Source organism: Oncorhynchus masou, unplaced genomic scaffold, assembly GCF_036934945.1.
Source record: "Oncorhynchus masou masou isolate Uvic2021 unplaced genomic scaffold, UVic_Omas_1.1 unplaced_scaffold_5864, whole genome shotgun sequence".
NCBI lineage: Eukaryota > Metazoa > Chordata > Actinopteri > Salmoniformes > Salmonidae > Oncorhynchus > Oncorhynchus masou.
Genome location: NW_027016768.1, coordinates 1 through 19989, shown reverse-complemented (window position 1 = coordinate 19989; position 19989 = coordinate 1). Strand labels below are relative to the sequence as shown.

The 19989-nt window shown below is 43.4% G+C and overlaps 3 pseudogenes; all 3 read right to left on the bottom strand.

The window, feature by feature from the left end:
- Positions 1–851: 851 nt before the first annotated feature.
- Positions 852–7754, bottom strand: LOC135539137 (general transcription factor IIF subunit 1-like; annotated as a pseudogene).
- Positions 7755–17107: 9353 nt separating this feature from the next.
- On the bottom strand, positions 17108–18503 carry LOC135539139 (uncharacterized; annotated as a pseudogene).
- Positions 18504–18635: 132 nt separating this feature from the next.
- LOC135539138 (uncharacterized) lies at positions 18636–19267 on the bottom strand (annotated as a pseudogene).
- Positions 19268–19989: the final 722 nt, after the last annotated feature.

Genomic DNA, 19989 nt, shown 5'->3' with positions numbered 1-19989 from the left:
TGTGTGTGTGTGTGTGTGTGTGTGTATCTGTGAGTGTGTGTGTATCTGTGAGTGTGTCTGTCTGTCTGTGTGTATCTGTGAGTCTGTCTGTCTGTCTGTGAGTCTGTCTGTGAGTCTGTCTGTGAGTCTGTCTGTGAGTCTGTCTGTGAGTCTGTCTGTGAGTCTGTCTGTGAGTCTGTCTGTGAGTCTGTCTGTGAGTCTGTCTGTGAGTCTGTCTGTCTGTGTGTGTGTGTGTGTATCTGTGAGTCTGTCTGTGTGTGTGTGTGTGTGTGTGAGTCTGTGTGTGTGTATCTGTGAGTCTGTCTGTGAGTCTGTCTGTGAGTCTGTCTGTGTGTGTGTGTGTGTGTGTGTGTGAGTGTCTGTGTGGGTGTATGTATCTGTGAGTCTGTCTGTGTGTGTGTGTATCTGTGAGTGTGTGTGTGTGTGTGTGTGTATCTGTGAGTCTGTGTGTGTGTGTGTGTGTGTGTGTATCTGTGTGTATCTGTGAGTCTGTGTGTGTGTGTATCTGTGAGTCTGTGTGTATCTGTGAGTCTGTCTGTGTGTGGGTGTGTGTGTGTATCTGTGAGTCTGTCTGTGTGTGTGTGTATCTGTGAGTCTGTCTGTGTGTGGGTGTGTGTGTGTATCTGTGAGTCTGTCTGTGTGTGGGTGTGTGTGTGTATCTGTGAGTCTGTCTGTGTGTGTGTGTATCTGTATGTTTATCTGTGAGTCTGTGTGTGTGTGTATCTGTATGTTTATCTTTGAGTCTGTGTGTGTGTGTGTGTCTGTGTGTGTGTGTATCTGTATGTTTATCTTTGAGTCTGTGTGTGTCTGTATGTTTATCTTTGAGTCTGTGTGTGTGTGTGTGTATCTGTATGTTTATCTTTGAGTCTGTGTGTGTGTGTGTGTGTGTATCTGTATGTTTATCTTTGAGTCTGTGTGTGTGTGTGTGTCACCTGCTCTCATCTGACATGTAGTCGACTTCCAGGCCCTCAAAGTCTCCATCGTCACTGTCCCTATTAGCCTCGCTGTCACTGCCCCTCTTCTTCTTCTTCTTCTTCTTCTTCCCCTTCCCTTCACATCCCCCTCTTTCTTCTTGGGCTTGCTGTCTCCATCTGAGAGGAAGAGGGGGAGAGAAAAGAGAGGGAACGTAAAGGGAGATGCACCTTCTAACAATTCAACAGTTGAACATGTAAAATGTACTTATTTGTTCGACATTGAGATGCGTCTTCAGCTAACAGACACGTGGTTTATACACACTGTATACTAGTGATGAGCACCGACATGGATAATCCACGTTGATATCGGTTGTATTTTTTGCTGCTGTTAAATATCGATATCATATCTAATATATCAGAAACACTTTGCTGTATCCCACATGTTTGTTTACCCAAATTACAATGTAAAACATTTGTTTAAAAAAATACATTGCATCTGTGTTCATTTCTTGTGTGTGTGTATCTCTGTGAAGTCCAGACAACTAAGGGGTCTGTGGTGATTTTCACCATTTGTTTGGATTCCTCACGTCTTAATCGTTGTTAAGAAGAAGTTTGGTCCATATCGGATGTTGGGAACTATATTTATTGAATATTATATAAATCCTATCAATTGAAATGGCCAATTTGGGTGCAATCAACGAGCTTTCAATTTGAGTTCTAATTGTCTTTCAGAAAAATAACTTTCAAGAAATGCGAATCTGATCTGTTTCTAACTGCAGATACCATTTCAGATCAATCTGATTGGTGGGTGTCCAAAACGTTTCTTGTGCCTTTTGAGGTTGAATGACTCCCATGCCTCTTTCTACTCTGCCTTCATTCTCATCATTACTGGGCTCTCCCTCCCTCCAACCTCCCTTTCATCCTTCTCTCCATCCCCCTCCTTCCATCCTTCTCTCCTCCCTTCTCTCCATCCCCCTCCTTCCATCCTTCTCTCCTCCCTCCACCCATCCAACCCATCCTTCTCTCCACAGAAGCTGCTGTCACTTTCCTCTACTCCATCTCAGTTGATCTTTCTGCGACTCCTCACATCCCATCTCCTCGCCTCGTTCTCAACCGTATTGGAGAAGGTCAAGACGAGACAATGCAACGAATCGAGGAAAGATGAATCGGAAAAAAGCCCAAACCTTCTCGCACGCCACTGTTGCCCGTCACTTCTGAGCTCGCCTCTCTCCTCACCTTCGTCCATCTCTCCTCACCTTCTCCTCCACTGCTGTCGCTCATCACTGCTCAGCTCTCCTCACCTTCTCCTCCACTGCTCAGCTCTCTTCTCTCCTTACCTTCTCCTCCACTGCTGTCGCTCTCATCACTGCTCAGCTCTCTTCTCTCCTTACCTTCTCCTCCGCTGCGGTTGCTCTCATCACTGCTCAGCTCTCTTCTCTCATTACCTTCTCCTCCGCTGCGGTTGCTCTCATCACTGCTCAGCTCTCTTCTCTCCTCACCTTCTCCTCCGCTGCGGTTGCTCTCATCACTGCTCAGCTCTCTTCTCTCCTCACCTTCTACTCCACTGCTCTCATCACTGCTCAGCTCTCTTCTCTCCTCACCTTCTCCTCTACTGCTGTCGCTCTCATCACTGCTCAGCTCTCTTCTCTCCTTCTCTCCTTACCTTCTCCTCTACTGCGGTTGCTCTCATCACTGCTCAGCTCTCTTCTCTCCTCACCTTCTCCTCCATCTCTGCTCTCATCACTGCTCAGCTCTCTTCTCTCCTCACCTTCTCCTCTACTGCTGTCGCTCTCATCACTGCTCAGCTCTCTTCTCTCCTCACCTTCTACTCCACTGCTCTCATCACTGCTCAGCTCTCTTCTCTCCTCACCTTCTCCTCTACTGCTGTCGCTCACATCACTGCTCAGCTCTCTTCTCTCCTTACCTTCTCCTCCACTGCTGTCGCTCTCATCACTGCTCAGCTCCAGGTCATCCTCCAGGTCATGGATGCGCAGGTCCCCTCCTCTTCCTCCCTTCTTCTTTTTCTTCTTCCCCCCCTTCTCGCCCTCCTCGTCATCATCGTCCGGCCCTCTCTCCTGCTCCCGCAGGCGCCTCTGGGCATGATGCTGAAGTGGTTCACCACCTTGTTCCTCCTGAGGGGGGAGAAGTATGTGTGTACCCCTACGTTCCCCCACATCTACCCCCTAGTGTTTTACCTGAGGGTTGAATTTGCATCCCCATCTTTATTCTTCCCCTCAGTATTTCCCCTTCTCCTGCCACTCTCTCCCCACACCTGTCTCCCTCCCTCCACCATCTCCTCACCTGCCCCACTCCTCCTCTGCCCCCTCGGCGGTCAGCGTGCGGTGTTTGGCCTGGGGCACGAAGTTGTACCAACCGTTGACGGGGAAGGCCTCAAAGGCCCCGTCAGGACACTGGGTAAAGATGTAGTAGGACGCATTCTCCGTTATGCCCCCTTTCTTCGTGCCTTGAACCTGAAACAGAGAGAAACATGTTGATATAAAAGGATAGTTCAGGCTATATGGGATTTACAGAAAGACAAAGGATGGCTTGGTAAGTATTTGTGAGAGAACCAGAGCTAAGTAAAGGTAACCTGAAGACCTGTGTGTAGCCTACCTCCTCCCTGCTTTGCCATTGTGTGTGTGTTTGTCTGCCTCACCTCTTCCCTGCCTTGCCGTTGACCTTGAGGATCCAGGGTTGGTCCTCCACCTTGAACTCCCTGGTAACGATTCCAAACTTCTTCCTGCGTGCCTCCTCCCTCTGCTTCTTCCCAAACTCACTGCCTGCCGCCCCCTCCTCAGTCTCCTCCACACCATACATCCTCCTGTTACTCATGTCCCGCTCCATACGAGCCTGGGGGTAGGGGTAAAGGAGGGAGGAGAGTAGACAGAGCGTGAGACGGATGGGACAACGGGAGCGGAGTAGGGAGATGAGAAGTGCAGAAGGTTATATAAATAATAGAAGGAGAGGAGACGAGAGAGAGAGAGACGGGCGGAGAGAGAGAGAGAGACGGGGGGAGAAAGAGGGACGGGTGGAGAGAGAGAGATGGGGGGAGAGAACGGGGGAGAGAGAGAGAGACGGGGAGAGAGAGAACGGGAGAGAGAGAGGACGGGGAGAGAGAGAGACGGGGGAGAGAGAGAGACGGGGGAGAGAGAGAGACGGGGAAGAGAGAGCAGAGGGGGAAGAGAGAGAGACGGGGGGAGAGAGAGAGACGGGTGGAGAGAGAGAGACGGGTGGAGAGAGAGAGACGGGTGGAGAGAGAGAGAACGGGGGAGAGAGAGAGACGGGGGGGAGAGAGAAGACGGGGAGAGAGAGAGAGACGGGGAAGAGAGAGGGGGAGAGAGGCGGGGGAGAGAGAGACGGAGGGGAGAGAGAGACGGGGGGAGAGAGAGAGACGGGGGAGAGAGAGAGAGAGACGGGGGAGAGAGAGAGAGACGGGGAGAGAGAGAGAGAGACGGGGAGAGAGAGAGACGGGGAGAGAGAGACGGGGAGAGAGAGACGGGGAGAGAGAGAGACGGGGGAGAGAGAGACGGGGGAGAGAGAGAGACGGGGGAGAGAGAGACGGGGGGAGAGAGAGACGGGGGAGAGAGAGACGGGGGGAGAGAGAGAGACGGGGGGGAGAGAGAGACACGGGGGGGAGAGACGGGGGGGAGAGAGAGAGAGAGACAGGGAGGGAGGAAGAGACATGGAGGAAGAGAGAACGAAGGAGAGACAGACAGGGAGAGAGAATCATTGAGTGTTCTAGTAGCCTATTGAGGAAAGTTGTAATGAGAGGGAGTTTCCCAGAGAGTTGGCCCAGAGAGTTGGCCTGCATACCTGGGTCCAGGAGGAGCAGTTTACTTTGTCCCCAGAGTTAAAGGCCATGATGCTGTACTTCTTACTGGTGTTCCTACACACACACACAGGTTAGTGGTGTAAGCTATATCATGATTCATGTAGATACCACATCATGTACATTCGGAAAGTATTCAGACCTCTTGACTTTTTCCACATTGTTACGTTACTAATCTACACTCCATAATGACAAAGAAAAAGAGTTTTAGAATAAAATAATTACAATTACGAACTGAAAGTAAGTAAGTATTCAGACCCTTTACTCATTATTTTGTTGAAGCACCATTGGCAGCGATTACAGCCTCGAGTATTAAACCTGTCTCCGAGATCTACGGCAATTCCTCCGACCTCATGGCTTGGTTTTTGCTCTGACCATGCACTGTCAACTATGGGACCTTATATAGACAGGTGTGTGCCTTTCCAAATCATGTCAAATCAATTGAATTTACCACAGGTGGACTTCAATCAAGTTGTAGAAACATCTCAAGGATGATCAATGGAAACAGGATGCAACGGAGCTCATTTTTAGGGTCTCATAGCAAAGGCTCTGAATACTTATGTAAATAAGGGATCTATTTATATTTTTTTTATAAAATGTGCAAAAATGTCTGAAGACCTGTTTTCGCTTTGTCATTATAAACCATTGTATGTAGATTGAGGAGGGAATAAAATACATCTATTTTAGATGAATACTGCAATGTAAAGATCTGAGTGGCTGGTAGATTTTTTAAATCTACCTGACACAGTGGCTGGTGAACCAAAAAGTAAATTGTATGTCCTGCTTGGAACACTACACATACAGAAGATACACTTAGGGAAAGTTAGCTGTTTTATCAACTGAGGTTTTTGTTTGAGATGTTTTTTTATGTGTTCACTCCCGCGTTTCCATTAGCTCAGGAAGTGTCGTAATTCAGATAAATGTGCAACGCGAAAAAAACCTCTGTGGGAATCCGTGTTAAAATTATGCAGTGTCTTTTGTACTTGGAAAATTATTTTGGGGTGATTTGAAAGTAGAGTGAGGTTTCCAAAACCGTATTGCATGAAATGATTATTAACGGTTAGACAGAGAGTCGGGAATGTTGTACACATTGGCCTTCTGTGGTCAAATGTTAAATGAGAACCCAATGCCTGTAGGCCTTGGATAGTACTTACTTGGGGACCCGGACTATGTACTCTGTAGAAGAGGAACTGCTTCCACCCTGTAAAAACACACACAGTTTGCTACACTACATATACAAATGTAAGTGGACACCCCTTCAAATGAGTGGATTCGGCTATTTCAGCCACACTCGTTGCTGGCAGGTGTATAAAAATTGAGCACACAGACATGCAATAAACATAGACAAACATTGGCAGTAGACTGCCCTTAGTGAAGAGCTCAGTGATTTTCAAATCCTTCAAAGGATGCCACCTTTCCAACTAGTCGTTAAATTTCTGCCGTTAGAGCTGCCCCGGTCAACTCTAACTGCTGTTATTGTGAAGTGGAAACATTTAGGAGCAACAACGGATCAGCCGCGCAGTGGTAGGCCACACAAGCTCACAGAACGGGACCGCCGAGTGCTGAAGCTCGTATAAATCGTCTGTCCTCAGTTGCAACACTCACTACCAAGTTCCAAACTGCCTCTGGAAGCAACGTAGTACAATAACTGTTTGTCAGGAGCTTCATGTAATGGGTTTCCATGGCCGAGCAGCCGCACATAAGCCTAAAATCACAATGCCAAGCGTCGGCTAAAGTGATGTGAAGCTTGCCTCCATTGGACTCTGGAGCAGTGGAAATGCGTTCTCTGGAGTGATGAATCACGTTTCACCATTTGGCAGTCTAAAGGACGAATCTGAATTTGGCGGATGCCAGAACACTACCTGCCCCAATGCATAGTGCAGACTGTAAAGTTTGGTGGAGGAGGAATAATGGTCCGGGGCTGTTTTTCATGTTCAGGCTCCTTAGTTTCGGTAAAGGAAATCTTAACGCTACAGCAGACATTGACATTCTAGACGATTCTGTGCTTCAAACTTTGTGGCAACAGTTTGGGGAAGGCCCTTTCCTGTTTCAGCATGACAAAGCAAGGTCCATACAGAAATAGTTTGTCGAGATCGGTGGAAGAACTTGACTGGCCTGCACAGAGCCCTGACCTCAACCCCAAGGAACACCTTTTGATGATTTGGAATGACGACTGAGAGCCAGTGGCCTAAATGCCCAACATCAATGCCCGACCTCACTAATGTTTTTGTGGCTGAATTCAGAATGGAAGCAAATCCCTGCAGCAATGTTCCAACATCTACTGAAAGCTTTTCCCAGAACAGTGGAGGCTGCTATAGCAGTAAAGGGGGACCATCTCCATATTAATGCCCAGCAAGCCTGACAATGAGATAAGCAAGCAACAGATGAAGCAAATGTGTTGAGCAATAGACTGATACCGTCATGTTGACCCTACAAGTAAACCATACACCCAAGACTTACCAATGACGCCATGGTCGACTGTATACAGAGGCAGTATGCCCCTATTCTTAGTCAAGCAGTCACCTGTAAGTGATCACCTGTTGAAGTATAACGAAAAAAATTCAGTTCATAGCAAGATAGAACACTATAGGACGTGCTTAACTGACTTCGGTCTCAGCATATGCAGATATTACTCATCATAAGGCAGTTGTTTGTGGTCATTTTATGTACTAACGTTAGCTATATAACCATATATTTTGGATATTAAACGCTTCGCCTCTTCCTCTGATAGAGCTAAGTTACTACTTACTGTACGTTAGTCTGTAGCTAGTTAACAGTAGGCTAAGACACTCAAGAAATATATTGACCCAGTCAACCTACCTCTTCAAAATGTGCGAAACAAAAATATGTTGCTTTGTAGGTAATCAAACGTAAGTCATGGATAACATTTCATATTAGAATGTATCTAGCACTTAATATCTGGTAGCTAACGTTACTCATGCAGTCGTTCGTTAAATATTTGTATTGGGTTAGTACTATCTAGTATCCTTTGACTTCCTACCCAACCTAACCATAAATCTTTTCCTTTATTTCGGTAGGGACGTACTAAGGATCTAAAATAACACTAACAGATGACAAGTATTGCTGCTTTCCGCCAACCGTTCCGTCAAGAATAATGGTCGGCCGGAAAACAAATTCAAACAGCACTTAGTTCTTAGTAGATATGTGCCATAGGCTCGTGCCGCGAAACCAAAGAATATCCTATTATTAAAACAACTGTCCATTGTTTCCAGTTATCTATGAAATATGACCTATAATTCATTACATTCCTTCTAAAAAGTATAATTATTGCAGTTAGATGATATCATCCTATGTGAGGAAATAGCAAGCATATTTTAAACATTGTTTGAGATAAAAGTTTGAGGTGTGATTTTTGAAGTGTTTTTTTCTCCAATTAATGCGTTGGCCACAAGTACGAGTATAACCGGTCAACATTATTTGCGTACAAGTTAACAGAAATTGACTTTTAAAAGTGAGATTTTCACTGTACAATTACTTTAAATCCTTGGTGACGATTAATGATTGAAAACATCTGGTTGACAACTGTTGAGAGACCATCTACAGTAGGCTGCTGTGATTCTACCTTGCTACATATTTGCCAAGACTCGTTATTTACCAACAAATTATTTTTATTTATCAAACTGTATCGTGCAATATATACGCATTTTCATTAATAAATTACAGCCATACTATATTTATGCACTTGTGAAGGAGTGTTACAACCCTGCCTGGAAAACGCACTCCATTCACCTTTAATGGTACAAAAGCACCCTCATTGGCTGTATGATTTGAAGATGTTGAAGATGCTATGAAAGTTTTTAAAAGATAATGCAATGGCAAATTAGATTACATTTATCTAAAGTAGTCTAACAACCCAAAGTGGCGTGTTCGGTCTCATCACAAACAACTTTAGCATTTTAGTTAATTAGCAACTTTGCAACTGCATACTACTTTTTAGCTACTTTGCAACTACTTTGCATGTTAGCTAACCCTTCCCATAACCCTAACCCTTAACCTTAACCCTAACCTTAACACTAACCTAAACCCCCTAATCCATAGCCTAGCTAACGTTAACCACCTAGCTAATATTAGCATTAGCCACCTAGCCATCTAGCTATCATAAGCCACAACAAATTGTAATTCGCAACATATCATACAAATTGTAGTTCATAACATATCATACGAATTGAAATGAGTAACATATTAATACATACCATGCCAAACGTAACATATCATTCTGATTTGAGCAGCCTGGATTTTTCATTTACCATGTTACGTAAACCCTGAGTCCAGGTTGACTATTTTGTTTCTCAACAGATTATTGTGTTTCAATCTCCTCCCTTGGTATTGGCTCTACATTTAAATAGGCTATGATGTTGTGTTCCAATTGCACTTCAATTGGCCTACTGTAGCCTAGCTGTCAAATATTTTAAATAGGCTACCTGTCTAGCTATTTATTTTTGAGGAAGTTTGGCTATTAAATGAGTGGTGGATAAATGGTAGGCTAATATTTGTTGTGTAGTGGGAATAAGTCAGTCATGTCAGTAAAGGAGAGACGTCCTGTAATATGATTATGATTTAGGACTATATAATACAAGTAAAATAAGCACATAAAGCCACATGCTGCCTTGCGATCTCCTTACCAACAGCAAATGCATCTGTTTTATCATTAGGCCTACATTATAATGTTTAGATTAAACTACCATTATTACAGAATTAAAAATTGTACATTTCCCTCAAAATAACAATATTTGCTTGCAATACAATTGATCAACTACTAGAAGTTGTGCATACGCATGATCTGAGAGTATGGACTGTGAAATAATCATACTTTCCTGTCAAGTTCATAATTGATAAATACCAACTTTTGCAGGAACACCGGCGTATTGGCAAGGGCTGCGTTCAGTAAGTTTTTACATTCTGGAATGTTTAATTGACCGGAAACGGTGCTACTGAAGGACCAGTTGAAAAACTGGGAGGGGTTGGGTTGTGGATTGGGGAACGCAGTCAGCATGGCAACCACCCTTTAAATTGATCACTCATTGTTTCAAGCCACACCCACCAAACGGAGCAAAAATAATTCTCAAAGTCTGTTCAATAACATTTAAGAAAGAACGTTTTGGGTAAATGTGTCGCTCAGTACAAGCCGGCTCCAAGCAACTTAGCAAACATTCAAGTGACCTGAATGCACCTTAGGTTTAGAGTCTTTGTGTGCTTCCCCAAACCATTACAAGACAAATTGACATGCATCTTTGATGCAACTTTGATAAATGAGGCCACTGGACTGGGACACACGGTCATATAACTACATTTCTTTGCAATTATTGAAATTCAGAATAAGGAAGGGAATACTATACTATTTACAGAAATATCAAGAAGCAAATAAACAAAAAACATTATAGACTAGTATACAAATGAAGACTCAGAGAATTGACATAAGCAGGCTTTTACATAGAATCTTTGCTTTGGCCTCCCTCATCACTCAAATGAACTGCCCTGAACCCCTGAAAGCATGTTGAGAGAGGACTGCAGATAATGGTAGAAAATCCATTTACAAATAAACCAGGTCGTACAAAGACAGCTGCCATTTACCTCTCAAATCTTATTCACATGAACACAGGGAGTTGAAAAACGTGTTTTTGTTCTTGGTTTCTTTATTTTCCATTTGTCTTGTCAGTGTGCTGTATTTACATAGAGATCATCAGATGCAACAGAGCATGTCCAGTTTACAAGACAAATTGACAGCACAGGCAAAACAGTGAGTAATGACGCACTATTTTACTTATTTCTATTTCTTTTCTTCTTTCTGTCTTTGTTCTGTCAAGTCCATCCACAGTATCGCTCCTCTCCATCAGAATGGTTTTGTCCCTGTTTTCTATGACCAACTTTTTAATAAGATTGTAATTTTTTCAGAAGGGAGTTGCAGGTATCAGAGAAATGCATACAGCGACAGAGGACAGCATCAACAGTTTTGTAATATTTCTGTATGTAAGGGAAATAAACAAAAATGCTTCCCCAACCCATTCCCCCAACCCCCTCAGCCCCCTTTACACTCCACCCGGAAGGCATTATTCCCACCCCTTCCCACCCTGTCTTGTCCCATTCCCCCAACCCCTCAGTCCCCTTTACACCCACCCGGAAGGCATTATTCCCACCCCTTCCCACCCTGCCCTGTCCCATTCCCCCCCCAACCCCCTCAGCCCCTTTACACCCACCCGAAGGCATTATTCCCACCCTTCCCACCCTGTCTTGTCCCATTCCCCCAACCCCCTCAGTCCCCTTACACCCACCCGGAAGGCATTATTCCCACCCCTTCCCACCCTGCCCTGTCCCATCCCCCAACCCCTCAGTCCCCTTACACCCACCCGGGAAGGCCCCACCCCTTCCCACCCTGCCCTGTCCCATTCCCCCAACCAACCCCCTCAGTCCCCTTTACACTCGCCCGGAAGGCATTATTCCCACCCCTTCCCACCCTGCCCTGTCCCATTCCCCCCCCAACCCCCTCAGTCCCCTTTACACTCGCCCGGAAGGCATTATTCCCACCCCTTCCCACCCTGCCCTGTCCCATTCCCCCCAACCCCCTCAGTCCCCTTTACACCCGCCCGGAAGGCATTATTCCCACCCCTTCCCACCCTGTCTTGTCCCATTCCCCCAACCCCTCAGTCCCCTTTACACCCACCCGGAAGGCATTATTCCCCACCCCTTCCCACCCTGCCCTGTCCCATTCCCCCAACCCCCTCAGTCCCCTTTACACCCACCCGGAAGGCATTATTCCCCACCCCTTCCCACCCTGCCCTGTCCCATTCCCCCAACCCCCCTCAGTCCCCTTTACACTCGCCCGGAAGGCATTATTCCCAACCCTTCCCACCCTGCCTTGTCCCATTCCTCCCGCATCTGAGAGAGTTCTTTACAGAGGAAGTATATTTGTCCAGGCCTCAATTGTTCCTTGACTAGCTCCATTCGTTCTCGTGGTCAATAATGTTGTTAGAACTTCTAATAGTAACTGTATCCACTGGTTCAATGGGACAGAGTGAGGTGGTGCCAAATTGCAGGAGTTTTGCAGCTCAATCAGCAGACTGATTGAGAGATTCAATGAGCTATCATCATTAAGTAACATAATGGTTGTGCTGCAGCATTTAACTGCAGGGCACTCCCACATCATATGAAGGAATGTACTTACTTGATTTAGGACATAGTGAGCATTTTGAAGTTGGGCCCTATTTCATTATAAAATGTTTCTTGGGTGTTAGACAAAGTCTGTGAACAAACTTGAAAAGCTTTTTATGCCTTTGAAAGAATCATAGCTAGTATAACTGGATGTTGAATTGTTCTCACATGTCTCTGATAACTTGTATAACTGTCTGGGTAGTTTAACATAGGTATCACTAACTGCATGTTGAAAGGATTAGTTGGGTAACAAGGCTGTAATGGATGCAATATCATCCTACTGAGCTAAGGGTGTGTCCTGGAGAACCATCATTGGTCAACAGGTGAGATAGAAATCAAGGTCTAACCTGTCTGTCTTCAAGCTCAGCAGCAATGTTACAGACTTTCTTTGTTTAAAAGAACACTGCCCTGATGTGCACACACACTTGAAACCTACAAGGGGAGTCTAAGGAAGCAAGGGATTTTCACAGTATCCAAAACTTTGAGAATCTGTGGATTTTATTTGACAAAATGGAAATTTGTGTAAACCTCCTCACCTGAATTAAAACATAACGTAAGGACCTGTGATAGGCACTAATCTTTATGAGCGCCTCTTTAATCTTGGTGCAAATTTTGAATTAAGTATTCTGTAAAACTTGAACTAAGCATTCTGTAAAACTTAAATGAAGTATTCTGTAGAAAGACCTTAGCAGTCATATCGACAGAGACTGTAAATAAGATTCAAGGCAGGTTGAAGGGCTCAAATATTTATTAGATTACAGCTACGGGTCTTAGTGATCATCGGAAGGCGCCATATAATTCAACATGTCAATCACATAGTCTTGGAAGATGTACTACATTGGACGATACACTGAGCACAATAGAAGTAGTCTGTGCATAGCTGAACAGACACAGGTAAGGCAAGTGCAGTCTCAAATCAACAAATTGGCCTCTAAAGGGCCCGGTCCAGGATCATACCATTAGCCTACTAAATTACAATGAGGGGATTCAATTAAGATTGCTCGGTATGAGTTTGCACTGCGTGAAAAGTGATTGCATTCCTTTTGGAACAAGGGTACCTCCCTGGCGTGAGCCGGTTGCCCTGCTCTGGCCGACGGCAAAGTCCAAAAAGTGCTGAAAACAAAAGGACGTAGGTTAAGCACGTGGAGTAATGAGTAGGATTCAGTGTTTTCACATCGAAGTGTTTGCTCTCATGATGAAAACGCATATCTTCTTTATCTGTCTTCCAAACATATACTTTATGGAAAAGACATGTTGTTTGTTTCCAGAACGATGCACCATGCAGCCCTCTGTCAACAATATGGGCAGCACAAATTACAGAGCAGCGCTGATTACTGTTAGAATTAAGGCGTCGCTCCTCCCTCTCCTCTTTTGCCTGTTCATGTCACGAGCCATCGACCGGTGCAACCCTTGGCAGCTTAATCGAATCCTCAGTTACAGCCAGGTTTACTGGCTGGTTCTGGCAATGTAACAGGCAATTTTCCTATCCTTCATTAAATTGTTAAATTCAACTAATCTGTTCTTGCAGATACTTTCTTGCTGGTTCTGTAAATGTATCTGATAAATGTCTGTGCCCAGGCTGTTCTCCAAAGCACGAGAAGATTCAGAAAGATATGAAATCCATGTTTTGCACTAAGTGAGGAGTTCCTCGACATTTTAGCAGCCAGACATCTTACAGTCTCAAACATCTTTGCAGGAACTAGTTGTTTGTATGCTATGTGGTCGCTCTGCCATGTGTAGAAGTAGATTACAGGGCATCCCACAGTGCTACCAAAACAAAGATCTACACACATGCAAGAGGCATTTCTCACTTGATATAAAACATAGATTATAAATATATATATTTCTGAATATTCTCAAACTTTTGGAGAAGCACCTGCAACTGGACACGGACATTTATAATTACACTTTACAGAATCAGGGGGTGTACTGTCACAACTCCCACCAAAGAATCAGTGGGGGTACTGTCACAACTCCCACCAAAGAATCAGGGGGGTAATCATAACTATTTAAGCCTGTTAGGCCCACCTAGGTTTGTGCGGATTTGTTATTCTGTTAGTTTGTGGGTGTTCAATGGTATTTTATTTTTCCGGACATTTTGGGTCCTGTGTATGGGCCGGTCAGTTGATGCGCCTTGTGGTTTTAGCGGACTGTTTTCCTCCGGTAATAAAATATACATTTATTCGAACCTCTCTGCTCTGCGCCTGACTCCAAACCCACTGTTCTTTTAAGGACTCTGACAAAAATCCTTATTAGGCTTTCTGAAATTCCAAAGCCAATTTGAGTTGCCTGTTGTAATTGTCTGAGGCTGTGTTATGCTATCAGTTTACCACAGAGCAGGCCTCTAAATGGATGACATCCCCCTCTTCCTCCATGCCATCAGTGAAAGAATAGCGGACCTCAGCCAGCGTCTCCTCACTTTGTGTTTTTAAGATGGAGGTTTGTATCCAAACCTAAACCAGATCATTTGTATAAGTCTCAAACCTTCTGATAACAGAGTTTTGGATGGTGTGCAAATTGAGATGTTTCTCTGATGCACGTATGGGTTAGACTGGGTGAAGGTATTCAATGTATTCAGCCCTCTGGAAGAGGGATCTGTCAGGATGAGCTACTGTTCTCTGTCTCTACTCCTGGGTGAGTGAACTGATATTTCAGTATTTTATCCCAAATGATCACCATCTAGTATTACTGTCTGTCCTTGACTTTGTGTCTTCTCCTTCCTTTCAGGTTCTCTGTTCATCATTGGGACTTCCTCTTATCCTAATGGTAAGTTACCACCTTGCACAGACTGGTTGAATCAACATTGTTTCCACGTCATTTCAATGAAATGACATTTAACCAATGTGGAATAGACGTTGAATTGATGTCTATGCTCTGTGGGAAGTTCTTTAAATAACCTCTGCATGTCTCATATTCTATATTCTATGTGATCAGTTTGATTATGAGTTCTGATATGTGGTAGGGGGATTAACAGTACAGAAGTAACTGTCGTAGGGGCAATGTGTCCAATTTCTCCTGATGATGGAACAGTGGCCCATAGCGAAACCCTGGCATTGGGGCTGTATTTTCTATTGTCTTCTTCTTCCACCCAGGTTCCTGTGATGGCTACACGGCTCTGGATGAGCCTCGGCGTAACTATCTCTTCAGCTCTTCCTCTATCCCCGGCTACCCCATCAATACCGACATACAGCGAACACACATATGGGTGCGCTACGTCGGGATCGGAGGGGACACCGTCGTTCCACAATGTGCTCCACTCTATTACAGCGGGGTATATTATCCCATCCATCTGACCTTTACACATCCTCAGTCAGAGTCTGAGACTCCAACTACGGGCAACGCCTGTGGGAACGCAGGTTCCTGCTGTAATTACAATGTAGCTATTCAAGTGATCTACTGCTCTTCTGGAGGATTCTATGTGTACAGGCAGATGAACAACCACCCAATCGACTACATGGGTTATGTGACATGTGAGTAGCGAGTTGAGAAATACCCTGCTTTTTATTTGACTTGTTCCGTTCTCCTCCCAAACACATTTTATTGTCTATTTAGCTCTTAAGTATATTGAGCTGTTAAAATGTACTTTATCTGAAGTTTAATTGATGGATTGGTGTATACTAAAAGAGTAGTAAATCATAAAGCAAGCTACTTGTTTTCGAAGCAGTCAATCTGTTAAGGTCACAGAGACATTATATCTGACTTGAAGTGAACCTGCTCTTGTGTCCCATTGTTCCAAGCTAAAATAGTAGATTGTTAAAGTAGACTGTGTGTCTGTCCTCTCTGTTCAGACCATAGGAACTGTGTAGTAGGCTCCTGCGGCCCCTTGCAGAGTGTAGTACAACCAAGAATGGAGGCTGTCAATGTGTCTCTGGATACCAGATACCTCCAAAACATCTACCCACAAACCAATCCTACGGTTGCCAAGGTAGAAGTGCCGTAGTAGCTTTGTAATGGGCTGTCTGGTTTTATCAGTGAAATCAGTTTAGACAGTCCTACCTGTTTGATCAGTCTGTCTGTCTGTCTGTCTGTCTGTCTGTCTGGCTGTCTGGCTGGCTGGCTGGCTGGCTGGTTTTATCAGTGAAATCAGTTTAGACAGTCCTACCTGTTTGATCAGTCTGTCTGTCAGTCTGTCTGTCTGTCTGTCTGTCTGTCTGTCTGTCTGTCTGTCTGTCTGTCTGTCTGTCTGTCTGTCTGTCTGTCTGTATGGCTGTCTGGCTGTCTGGCTGTCTTTCTGTCTGGCCAGACAGATGTAGAAGATAGCCTCTAACTCTGTCCTAACCCTCCCCAACAGATATCAATGAGTGTGAGGAGACCGCTAATCTCTGCGGTCCACATTCCAACTGTACTAATTTACCAGGAGTCTACAACTGTAGCTGTCTAGAGGGGTTTGTACCCTCAGACCCAGCCTTGGCACTCAACCCAACCCACAACCCCTGCACAGGTATGTTCACCACTCATACACCTACTGCACCAATCATATCAATAACATGAGACCAGAGTTTGAATTTCAGGGCTGCTATGAATGACATACCTGCATTTTTTGCTGTTTTTAACTTTGTGAATATATATGTGTGAATTTGTCTGCTGTCTGCTGTGTAAGCAAGATTTTTTTTAAACATACAGAAAATAAAATTGTTGAACGCTGTCTAGTTTTGTGTGCTTTGATTTGTGGAACTTTGTAAATATTGGCATATTAAATCTATGTCCCCCCAGATGTGAATGAGTGTGTGGAGATTGAGAAGGTTTGTGGTGGTTTTGGTAAATGTACAAACACACCAGGAAATTACACCTGCACCTGTTACAACGGATACAAGCCTGACGGACCCTTCGACTGCCAAGGTCTCTGAACAGCACTAACACTAGCTTTCTGTGATAAATCTGACAAAACGTTTTAAATATTTCAATATAAACCATTTATATAGATAGGGACCAGTAAAACATGAACATATTGAATGGATAACAACAGTCATGTGTATTGCATCATTACATCTAACTTATGCTAATTTACAGTGCTTCCTAAAAGAGATGGAAGAACTCATGGTAGCATTTTATGTTACAGTGTATTATTATCTATATCATACTACTGACCATAATGTTGTCAACCTGGATGCTGCCTGGCACCCTGTCGTAAGATGCTAAGATGCTAACTGAACTATTCAACTATTGAACCCCCACAGATATTGACGAGTGTTTCAACTCAACCATCTGTGGTCAGCAGTCTGTCTGTACCAACACACCAGGAGCCCACAACTGTACCTGTCTCCTAGGCTTCTCACCCACAAACCCAGGCCTCGACCCCAGCAAGACCAACCCCTGTATAGGTACTGTGTTGTCTCACTGCTGTTGTCGTTAACATACTGTATCATGGGGCACTGACTCGGTTTACATCCCAAATGGCACCCTATTCCCTATGTATATAGTGAATGTGTATATGGGGTGTATGTATATGTACACAGGGTGTATGTATATAGTGAATGTGTATATGGGGTGTATGTATATGTACACAGGGTATATGTATATAGTGAATGTGTATACAGGGTGTATATGTTCACAGGGTGTATGTATATAGTGAATGTGTATATGGGGTGTATGTATATGTACACAGGGTGTATGTATATAGTGAATGTGTATCTGGGGTGTATATGTACACAGGGTGTATGTATATAGTGAATGTGTATATGGGGTGTATGTATATGTACACAGGGTATATGTATATAGTGAATGTGTATCTGGGGTGTATGTATATGTACACAGGGTGTATGTATATAGCGAATGTGTATATGGGGTATATGTATATGTATATAGGGTGTATGTATATAGTGAATGTGTATATGGGGTGTATGTATATGTACACAGGGTATATGTATATAGTGAATGTGTATACAGGGTGTATATGTTCACAGGGTGTATGTATATAGTGAATGTGTATATGGGGTGTATGTATATGTATATAGGGTGTATGTATATAGTGAATGTGTATATGGGGTGTATGTATATGTACACAGGGTGTATGTATATAGTGAATGTGTATCTGGGGTGTATATGTACACAGGGTGTATGTATATAGTGAATGTGTATATGGGGTGTATGTATATGTACACAGGGTATATGTATATAGTGAATGTGTATCTGGGGTGTATGTATATGTACACAGGGTGTATGTATATAGCGAATGTGTATATGGGGTATATGTATATGTATATAGGGTGTATGTATATAGTGAATGTGTATATGGGGTGTATGTATATGTATATAGGGTGCATGTATACAGTTAATGTGTATATAGGGTGTATATGTTCACAGGGTGTATGTATATAGTGAATGTGTATGTAAGGTGTATGTATATGTATATAGTGAATGTGTATGTAAGGTGTATGTATATGTATATAGGGTGCATGTATACAGTGAATGTGTATATAGGGTGTATATGTTCACAGGGTGTATGTATATAGTGAATGTGTATGTAAGGTGTATGTATATGTATATAGGGTGCATGTATACAGTGAATGTGTATATAGGGTGTATATGTTCACAGGGTGTATGTATATAGTGAATGTGTATGTAAGGTGTATGTATATGTATATAGGGTGCATGTATACAGTGAATGTGTATATAGGGTGTATATGTTCACAGGGTGTATGTATATAGTGAATGTGTATGTAAGGTGTATGTATATGTATATAGGGTGCATGTATACAGTGAATGTGTATACAGGGTGTATATGTTCACAGGGTGTATGTATATAGTGAATGTGTATGTAAGGTGTATGTATATGTATATAGGGTGCATGTATACATGTTAATGTGTATATAGGGTGTATATGTTCACAGGGTGTATGTATATAGTGAATGTGTATGTAAGGTGTATGTATATGTATATAGGGTGCATGTATACAGTGAATGTGTATATAGGGTGTATATGTTCACAGGGTGTATGTATATAGTGAATGTGTATGTAAGGTGTATGTATATGTATATAGGGTGCATGTATACAGTGAATGTGTATACAGGGTGTATATGTTCACAGGGGTATGTATATAGTGAATGTGTATATGGGGTGTATGTATATGTATATAGGGTGTATGTATATAGTGAATGTGTATGTAAGGTGTATGTATATGTATGGGGTGCATGTATACAGTTAATGTGTATATAGGGTGTATATGTTCACAGGGTGTATGTATGTAGTGAATGTAGGCTGTATATGTATACAGGGTGTATGTCCATAGTGAATGATGTATAAGATGTATGTATGCATATGTATACAGTGAATATGTGTATAGGGTGTATGTATATGTATACAGGGTGTATGTATATAGTGAATGATGTATAAGATGTATGTATATGTATTCAGAATGTATGTATATAGTGAATGTGTATGTAGGGTGTATATGTATACAGGGTGTATGTATATAGTGAAAGTGTATTTAGGGTGCATATGTATACAGGGTGTATAAATACTGTATAGTGAATAGGGTGCCATTTGGGACATAACCTAGACCATAACTTGTTCTCATCAGTTGTATCTGTGGTTTGAACCCTACAGACATTGATGAGTGTCTGAACAAAACCGTGTGTGGTCCCGATGCCAACTGTACCAACTCTAATGCAGCACACAGCTGTACCTGCCTCTTTGGTTACCTGCTCACCAGCCCAGATGCCATAGCCAGCCCCTTAAACCCATGCCTAGGTCTGTGACATACTTCACTGAGAGTGCGCGTGTATGCTTGCATGTAAAAGTGTGTGTGTATATGTGTGGTGTATCTTTGTATGTGTATCTGTTACTGTATGTGTGTATATCCCAGTGTTTGTTTCTCCCTGTAGACATAGATGAGTGCGCTAACACCCCTGGTCTATGTGGTCTCCACTCTGTGTGTACCAATGCACCAGGGACCTTCCACCTGTTCCTGTGTGGAAGGATACTTCTCCTCCACTGGAGTACTGTGGGAAACTGACTTCACTGTGTGTGAAAGTGAGTCATACTTGTATTGTTTGGAAATATATTATGTACAGAAGAAGTCCAGTGTAGTGAAGTGCTTCGGAGGTCTGATGGGAACTTGATATATTATTTTCTCTCTTT